Consider the following 8,951-nt stretch of genomic DNA (forward strand, 5'->3'; position numbering starts at 1 on the left):
GAAGAAGCTGGTCTCAGAAGAATAGTGATCAGAGGCAAGGGTTCAACCAACATCCTTGAGGCTTACTATGATGACCACCTAATATCCACCAGCCTCAGCAGCTCAGCAGGTGACCAGTGTATGTATGTATATATATATATATATATATATATATATATATATATATGACTTCAAAAAAAAAGACAGTAGGAAATCTACAACAATTACTGAAGGCATTGCCTCTTCACATAGGTGCAGCTAAAGCCTGCTACACAAGACTAAAGTCCAGGTGGGAGAGGTGGCCAGGAAAACTTTGCAAATTAGACCCACCTGTAGAAACACCAGCCAGTGTGGAGAACATGGGAACCAAATACCTTCTACTGCAATCCCTAGATACAAACAGGCAATTTACCTACAATATAGATAATAATGCCAATGGGGATATATCTAGGAAAAAGAGTTCAATTTGTCCCAGTTGGGCAAAAATATTCTCTAGAGAATGATTTGATATTTGGTCAGTCTACAGCTCAACCCCACTACAAGGAGGTAGCTACCATGCCAGCCACTCGAGCACCAAGGACACTGAGCAGTCCCACTAGAAGGGAGGAGAACCAGGAACAAAGATTCACCCAGCAGAGAAGGTTCCAAGGCCAACAAAAGGCACAGCAAGGAACCAAGGAGTAAGTAGCACAGGCAACCAGTGCTAGTAGAAAACAGCTAGGTGGGAGGCAAAATGTTCAGGAGAAGATGCAAGTATCCACCTGGCCATTGGAGACAGGGATTTGTCTGCCACCTTGGCATGGGAACTAGATTTGGCCCTGTCTTAGTTACTTTTCTCATTGCTGAGACAAAATATCCAATACCCAAAGTTAAAGGGGGAAAGGTAGCTTACAGTTTGTAGAAGTTTCAGTCCATAATCCACTGGTTCCAAGATAGGGTCACATATGGCAAATGGCCAACATTCCAGAGTGGTAGAAAAACGAAAAAAAATAGAGGAGACAAGGCTCTTCCTGTCCCTTATATTGTTTGCAGGCTACCCACCGTAGGACAGGTGTAGCACTCAAACCCTTAACCCCAGCATCGGGCCATGAATCAATCACAACCTCTAGATTCAGCCATCTCTAAAAAGCCTGTACCCTATGACTGCATGAAGCTTTGGAGGGACATCTAGACACAATCCATAACAAGTTATATGTGAGTCATCTTTGAACACTGAGGCAGAGAGATAAGTAACGGTCTTACATCTGTTCTCAGAGCATGCCTTCTACCTTCTCTTCCTCAGTCTGCCGAAAGCAGCCCTCCACCTGCTGGGCCACTCTGCACCACTAATATGGGCCCATCTGCTTGAGAAGCCTCTGCTAGTCCACAGCCTGAATTAGGAAGCCAAGAATCCATCACCTGTAGATTGGCTCTCAGATCAACCACCCAGAATAGATCAGTTGACGTGAGCTACTATTCTCCACCCCATAGTCTCATATAGCTTTAGTAATGTCCAGAGACAAAGGCAGCACTATAGTGAACTGCATTTTCTTGTTGTCAACTGGACTTCTATTCCTAAGCATAATGGACAGGTGCAGAACTCCAGAGGAATCCAAAGGCCCACTACAATCAGACAGAAATTGTGAAAACAGAATTTGAAAGGTACAGTGGCCTCTGGTGACGCACAGCATCACCAAGCTGCAGAGCTTCTCAGGTAGACTTGCAAGATCAGAGCTACATCCTCAGAGGATGAAATTCAGAGACTGCCAAGACCTGCAGACACCAATGCCTGCTCTGCTTCTAGCCAAGCCGTGCACCAGCACATTCTTCCGCAGGCCTTTGCTAGCTGCTCAAGTTCGACACCCAGTGCCACGAAGTCTGAAGTCTAAGCAAATCTATCAATATTATGCTGCCAAGACCTAGCCACTACACCAGAGGGAAGTATTCAAGAGTATATTTCTGGAAATTTCTCAAGTAGAAACTGAGGAAGCTACTCTCAAAGGAGCTAAATAAAGTTGTAACATCTGGCTTATCTTCAAATCTCTGGTTACCCTCATGAGTGGAAATTGTGGCAAGTATAAGAAGCTAGGTCAGCTCCCAGCCCTACATCCAAGGACCAAAAAGAAACCACACAGCTCGTGGTCAGTGGTGCCATGGGGTTGTCAACTTTAAAGGGGGAGTTAAAGGCTGCCCAGGTGAATTTGAGTCTCAGATAGACAGTATCTTTAATGTGAGTACACCCAATACATGGTTCCTGCACTTTACCTGATGACCCTCCACCTTCATAGGCACTTGTGACTTCATGCTAGACAGGCCCAGAAAGAAAATATGCACAATCTCAATATCTGCCTGTGACTTCCATGTCCTTTTAAGGGGGACAATGCGGTGTTCCTTGACCAGTGGCCTCTGGGTCCCCACTTTCCCTATCGCCCTCTGCCTTACCTGCCAACCACAGGCACATAGGTGGACAAGCGATGGCACTCTTACAGGGTTCTGGACATCAAGGCCCCAGTAATGACCATGACTTTGTGACATGGAAAAAAGAGGACCTTAATGAAAAAAATCATCTCTGGATTTGAACCTTGTCACTCTGTTCCATTGAAACTGGCCATAAAAGCCCACATTTTTTTTTTTTTTTTTGGTCTTTTTTGAGACAGAGTTTCACTATATGTTTCAGGCAGATCTTGAACTGACTTTGTAGTGCAGGCTGCCCTCAGACTCACATCAATCCTCCTGACTCAGCCTCCCAATGCTGGAATTATAAGCATGCACCACCACATCTGGTTTAAACCCACATTTTAACTGTTTCTTTGAAGTAGGGGGAAATCATTCCTCACTGGGAAGACCTCCAGCTGGATCAGCTACAAAGTGATAGACCAGAGTCTTCCTTTTAGTTTTCTTTCTTTCTTTTCGACAATTATTTAAGACCTTTACCAACAAGTGCTTGCAGTTGATTTTTGAAAAAATCAAGTTGTAAACTTTTACTACAAATTAAAAATGAAGTTTTTAAAAATCTCAACTTGACCAGATATGAAAGAATTTTGAAACCCTTAAAGATCTGTTGAGGGCTGAGGATTTGCTCAGTGGCATAAGTGCCTGCCTGGCAAGTGCAAGGTCACGAGCTCAATCCAGGTACTAAACAAACAAACAAACACACAAAAACAAATAAAGGTGTATTGAGAAAAATAGGCATTTTCTAAAACATCTTTTCGTTTTCTTCCCTGGAAATGTTTGTTCACGAGCTGCTTAAATGGAATGGGGCTTGGAACCACTCTGCTGTTAGATTTTAAGATAATTATTGAGACAAATATGCATATTTCTAAGTCACTATTCCTTTTTTTTTTTAATACCAGGGAGTGAACTCACGACCTCACGCTTCCAGGTAGGCACTTATGCCGCTGAGCTATATCCCTGGCCCTAAGTCACTCTTCTTAATATCCAAACCAAGATTCATCAAAGTTTCACAAAGTTGATTCCAGAATCAAGACTGGAGACCAATCTCTTGGAGTGTACCCAACCTACCAACATAGCCTGAATTCTGTCTTCTTCCTTTTAGTCACCCTGCTAGTTTGAGGCTTTCAGACAACTAGCTTACTCTTAATAGTTAAGATTAAGTGATCACCTGAGAGACAAAAAATTAGAAAAAACTTCAAGGAAAATAATCATTGCATAGTTAGTAGTATTCTTACTAAAATAATGTAACCTATCGCAATCAATGCTAGTGGTCTCAAAACTCAGCCTCAGGGGCTGAAAAGTTACTCATTCACAACAAGGAGTAACAGAGATGCTTCTGGCTGGATCACCCTGGTACTTGACCTAACCTCCTTCACCTTCGGGGTTCTGCTGTATTTTAGGTCCTTGGTCTTTGTCATAGATAAAAAAAGAGGACAAGACTGTAGAGCTTAGGAGTAGGAAGTATTCTAGATCATATCCTACTGGCTAGAACTTAGCACATGGTCACATCCAAATGTGACATAAAGTAGAACATAGTCTGTGCCAAAAAGATGTGACTTCAGGAATCAGGACCAACATATCCCTGATGCTTCGAAGAACCATCCCTCTGCTTCTCTCTAGTGGCATAATCTTATTTCTGGTATTGCAGTGATTAAAAGAGACTACCTCCTTTTTAAGCCTGACAGCATTCTTTGGGGGGAGGTTTTGGTTTCCTGCTTCTTCATTTATCAAAGGTCAATAATTACATTCCCAGGCAGCTTTGACCTATACAAACTAATGCTGATTTATTTACTCACTTGACAAGCTTCTTCATAAGCACTTGGTACTCTTTGAGCTAACTTTTGAGTATCTGCAATATTCTGTAGAACAGTCACCTCTAAGAGATCTGCTATATGTTTATCTTATCACTGTGAAGATAGTGTCCCCATCTGCTTTATTGCTACATAAAAACCAATAAGCCATACAGTGTTTGCTCAAGATATGAGAACTAAAAATTATGCATTTATCATGGCTTTAGCCCTGAAGAAGTCACAGGTCAGGTAGTACCTCTCAAGATGTAAAGATTTGTATCTCCCAGATCGGCTGTGATTTACAAAGAGTTAAAATATAAACTAATGGGCATAGAAGCAGGCAGCAGATCACAGTCTCTCTGGGACCTAGAATTGAGACCACTGAAAACAGTTACTCAACAAGGAGAGAGAAAAGAGCTCTGGGAATCAAGAAAGAGCCCACAGGAAGGATAAAGAAAAATCACTCAGAAACAGAAAAGCAATGTAGAGAAAAGAACAAAGTAGTCCACGAAGCCAACCCTGGCTTCCCTTGGTAAGGGGAAGCACAGGTAAGCCTGGAGAGGGCCACAGCCCCAGTTATAAACATTGACCCAGCAGTGCTAGTGAAATGGAAAACCCATGGTGTTACAGACTGTAAATCCAGTGTGGGTGTTCACTCTGGAAAGGACTCCTCTCTCCAGCAGGCTAACTTTGGAGACGAAATCCACTTCAGCACTCACCTTCTCATGTTAGTATAAGCAGGCGCCATCTTGATTTGAAGAGGGGCCTTGCTGTGTGAGACTGAGCTGCTCTAGAGATCAGAAGTCACAGAAGAACCACACCTCAGGGTCCATGGGGAGGACATCCTGCCTCGGAGGCTGGGTAAGAGACAGCCACAAGGGGCAGCTGGAAGGAGGAGGAGGGCTAGTCACAGACCCCCTGAGAAGTTTAAGACTCAGGATGCAGAGGGAGCGGAGGTCAGCAGCACAACCCTCTGTGGTGTGGTTCCAGGCCCAGTGAGTGTGGTTCACTGAGGAGGCTGGATCTGAAAGCGCTACCACGGATGCCAGAAAAATGTTTGGTTCCCTTCACTGCCCCATTCTAGTAGGGTCAGTGGTCTGTTTGCTTCCCTCACCCACCAGTGTGTCTGAGGATATGCTTCCTGGTCATTTGCCACATCCTGGGTACACATTGTAGGGGTATCTGGAGCAATTGAAGTGGGACATCTCACCAACCTACAGGCCACTAAACTAACTGGGCGTAGCAGTGGCTCGGGGTTCACAGAAGGACACAAACACTAAGAGTATCTAGAGTGATTACAGCACTGAGACAGACAGCAGACCACTGACCGGCCCGACCTAGCAGGCTAGGCAGGCAGCACTCAGCACTTCCACAGAAACAGCTCGTTAAGGGCGGGAACCTGTGAGGCTCTAGATGTGACTCGTGGGACAGGGATATAGCTCAGCGGCACAAGCGCCTGCCTGGCCAGCACAACATGCGGTAGGATTCCCAGTACCAAAAAAAGAGATGGGACTGGCTGTCGTCTCCCACACCTGGTAGGGTATTCCATGTGTCCCAGAGAAAAACTGGACCCATCCAGTCACCTTGGCATGGAGCACTTGTTTCGTTCATTTTTCCTTTTGTTTTGTGGCTTTTGTTCTTTATTCTTTTCTTTTTGTTGCTTTGATTTTTTTCTTGTTACTGTTACCTAACTTTATGTACTTATTCTTTTAATTGGATTTTTGTCATTTTCACATATTTTTAGGATTTTTATCCTTTCATTTTCCCTTTCCCTGCCCTCTCCATTTATTACTTTTTAACTCTTAACCTGTATTATTTTAGATTTTTGTTTATATTATTGCTGCTGTCTTTTCTACATTAAGGATGGTTTAGTTGCTGCTATTATTTGGTTTTTATTGGATGTCAGTATCTGGTTGGTTTTGTTCCTGCAGTTTTTCTTCTAAATAGTACTGGATAGTAAACCCTCTTATTAATATTACTGGAGCCCCAAGCTACAGTAAGATCCTCATGTGAAAATAGAAGAGGTATCCATCCAATAGATACACAAATCTCAGCATAGAAAAACAAAGCAATACGGAAAAAATAAAACAAGGCAACATGACTCCTCCAAACATTTGTAACTCACAGGTAGCTGAAGAAGTGATGTTGAAGGGGAGGAAATGTTGGATGATTTTTAAAATTAATAACTTCAAAGGGGATGCACATAAATAGTGAATGAATTAAAGACAATGCAGAATATGAAGAAACAACTCAGATTCTGAAAAACTATCAAATAGAAATCTTGGAAAATGGAAAACACAAGTCAAAAACTCGGTGGAAAACCTTACCAATACACTGGACATCATACAGAAGACAGAACTTCAGGGCTTGAAGACAAGGTTGATGAATGATCAATGATAAAAGAAAAAGAACTCATGAACAAAATAGTCAAGAGCTCTGGGATACACTTAAAAGACCGAACTCTGGAATTTTTGGTGTAGCAAAGAGTGGCAAAATTCAGACTAATGACATAGAAAATCTATTCAGTGAAGTAACAAAATTTCCCAAATCTTGTCAATGATATGAAACCCAAGCATTGGAGGCATTTAGAATCCCCGAAGAGCCATGATCTGAATGCAACCTGCCTATGTCCATACTATACTTAAAAATTCAATGAGTACAAAACAAGGAGAGAATTTAAAAGCTACAAGACAGAAACTGGTCATTTATAGAGGCCAGCCCATCAGATAACTGCAGATTTCTGCAGAAAGCCGAGAAGCTGGGATGGCATACAGTGATGTAGTTCAAGCCCTGGAGGAAAATAACTAACTGCTAGCCTATATTGCTATATTCAGCAAAGCTATCCTTCAAAATTGGATAAGACTTTCCAGAATAGATGCTAACCAGAGACATTTGGCTCAGGATGGTGACACAACCTGCAATCCTAGCCTTCTGGGAAGCTGAGGTAGAAAAAAATCACAAAAATGAGCCCAGCCGGAGCAACTTAGCAAGACCCCGTCTCAGAACAGTGGAAGGGGTGGGAGAGATTGAGTATACAGCTCAGGGCTAAGGCTATCAGTATCAGAAAAAAATGTGCTAAATAAATTCATGACCACCAAGCCAGCATTTCAGAAGATGCTTAAAGGATTTCTACACACAGAAGATGAAAAACAGATGAGCCATTGAGAATTAGGAAAGAATGAAACATTAGAAAACAAAATTACAGGACATCTCTACAATGACCTTGAAGGTAAATTCTCTTGATTCTCCAGCTAAAAGACACAGAGAAGAAAAGAAGATCAGATTTCAAAAGCTCAACTCTTTGTTGCCTGCAATAAGCCACCTCACCAGCAAAGACATAGACGCTGAAAGTAGACACACAGACTGAAAGCAAAAGGGTGGAAAAAATATTCTATACAAGTGGAGTCCAAAAAGAAAGCAAGAGCCTGGGGATGTAGCTCAGCCACCTAAGTGCCTGCCTGGCAAGCACAAGGTCCTGAGTTCAATTCCCAGTACAAAACAAAACAAAACAAAAAAAGCAAGAGTAGCTATACTCATACTGCACAAAGCAGACTTCAAGATAAGTTTAGAAGAGATGGAAATCACTACACAATAATAAAGGAAATAATCCACTAAGAAGATATAACAGTTTTAAATGTATACACAGTGAACATTGGTATGCTCATGAAGAATTCTATACTTTATTGTTGTCAATAGACAGGCTATCCAGACTGGAGGGGAAAAAAAGAAACAGTTAAACTACATTGTCTTAGTTCCCCTCTTCATTGCTGAAACAAAATACCCAACATTCTTAAAATTAAAAGAGGAAATTTTATGTTAGCTCACAGTTTATGGAGGTTCAGCTCATAGTTGTCAGGGTGGCTGAGCAGAGGTGCATCTGAGAGAAGAAAGAGTACATACTATGCAGAAGGCACAAAACGATGAAATAGTGAAGAAGAAGGAATGTCAAGAGGCAACAGCAGCCCTCCATGTGTCCTTTGTATTCTAGCCAGGCTGCATGCCCTTAGGGCAGGTGGCACTCACATCCAGGTTACCTTACCTTATCCACATCCAGAAGATGCCACACCAATCAGTGGACTGATCTAGTAATCACACACCCTTAACCCCAGCATCACTCACTTAGATCCAGCTGCCTCTTAAATGCCTTTCCTGTGACCATATGAGGCTTTAGGGGCACATCTACATACCAACTATAATAAAACAGCACCTGTCAACTGGGCTTACACATCTGCAGAACATTTCATCCAACAACTACAGAACACACGTTCTTTTCAGCACCTCATAGAACATTCTGTAAGATAGATCATATTTCAGGCCATAAAGAAAGTTTTTAACACATGAAAAGATTGAATCTCATTGGATCATAATGGAATTAAACTATAAATCAGCAGTAAGAAACAATAGAAACTGTACAAACACAGAGACTGAACAATTCACTTTTAGAACATGGTAGATCAATGAAGAAATGGGAAGAAATTAAGAAGTTCCTGGAAATAAATGAAAATGGAAACAACATAGCAAAATTTCTATGATACAGCAAAGGCAGTTTTAAGAGGAACATTTATAGCAATGAGTGCCTACATCTAGAAAAGAAATCTCAATGATGCATCTCAAAGTCTTATAAAAATAGCAAACAAAATCGAAAAAGTAAATGATTGGAGCTGACATTAATGAAATAGAGATGAAAAGAACACACAAGATCAATGAAACAAAGACTCTGTTCTCTGAAAGCAAAAACTGATAAACCCA

This window comes from Cavia porcellus, unplaced genomic scaffold (assembly GCF_034190915.1).
Source record: "Cavia porcellus strain 051 isolate PalLab524CR breed Dunkin Hartley unplaced genomic scaffold, mCavPor4.1 scaffold_28, whole genome shotgun sequence".
Lineage (NCBI taxonomy): Eukaryota > Metazoa > Chordata > Mammalia > Rodentia > Caviidae > Cavia > Cavia porcellus.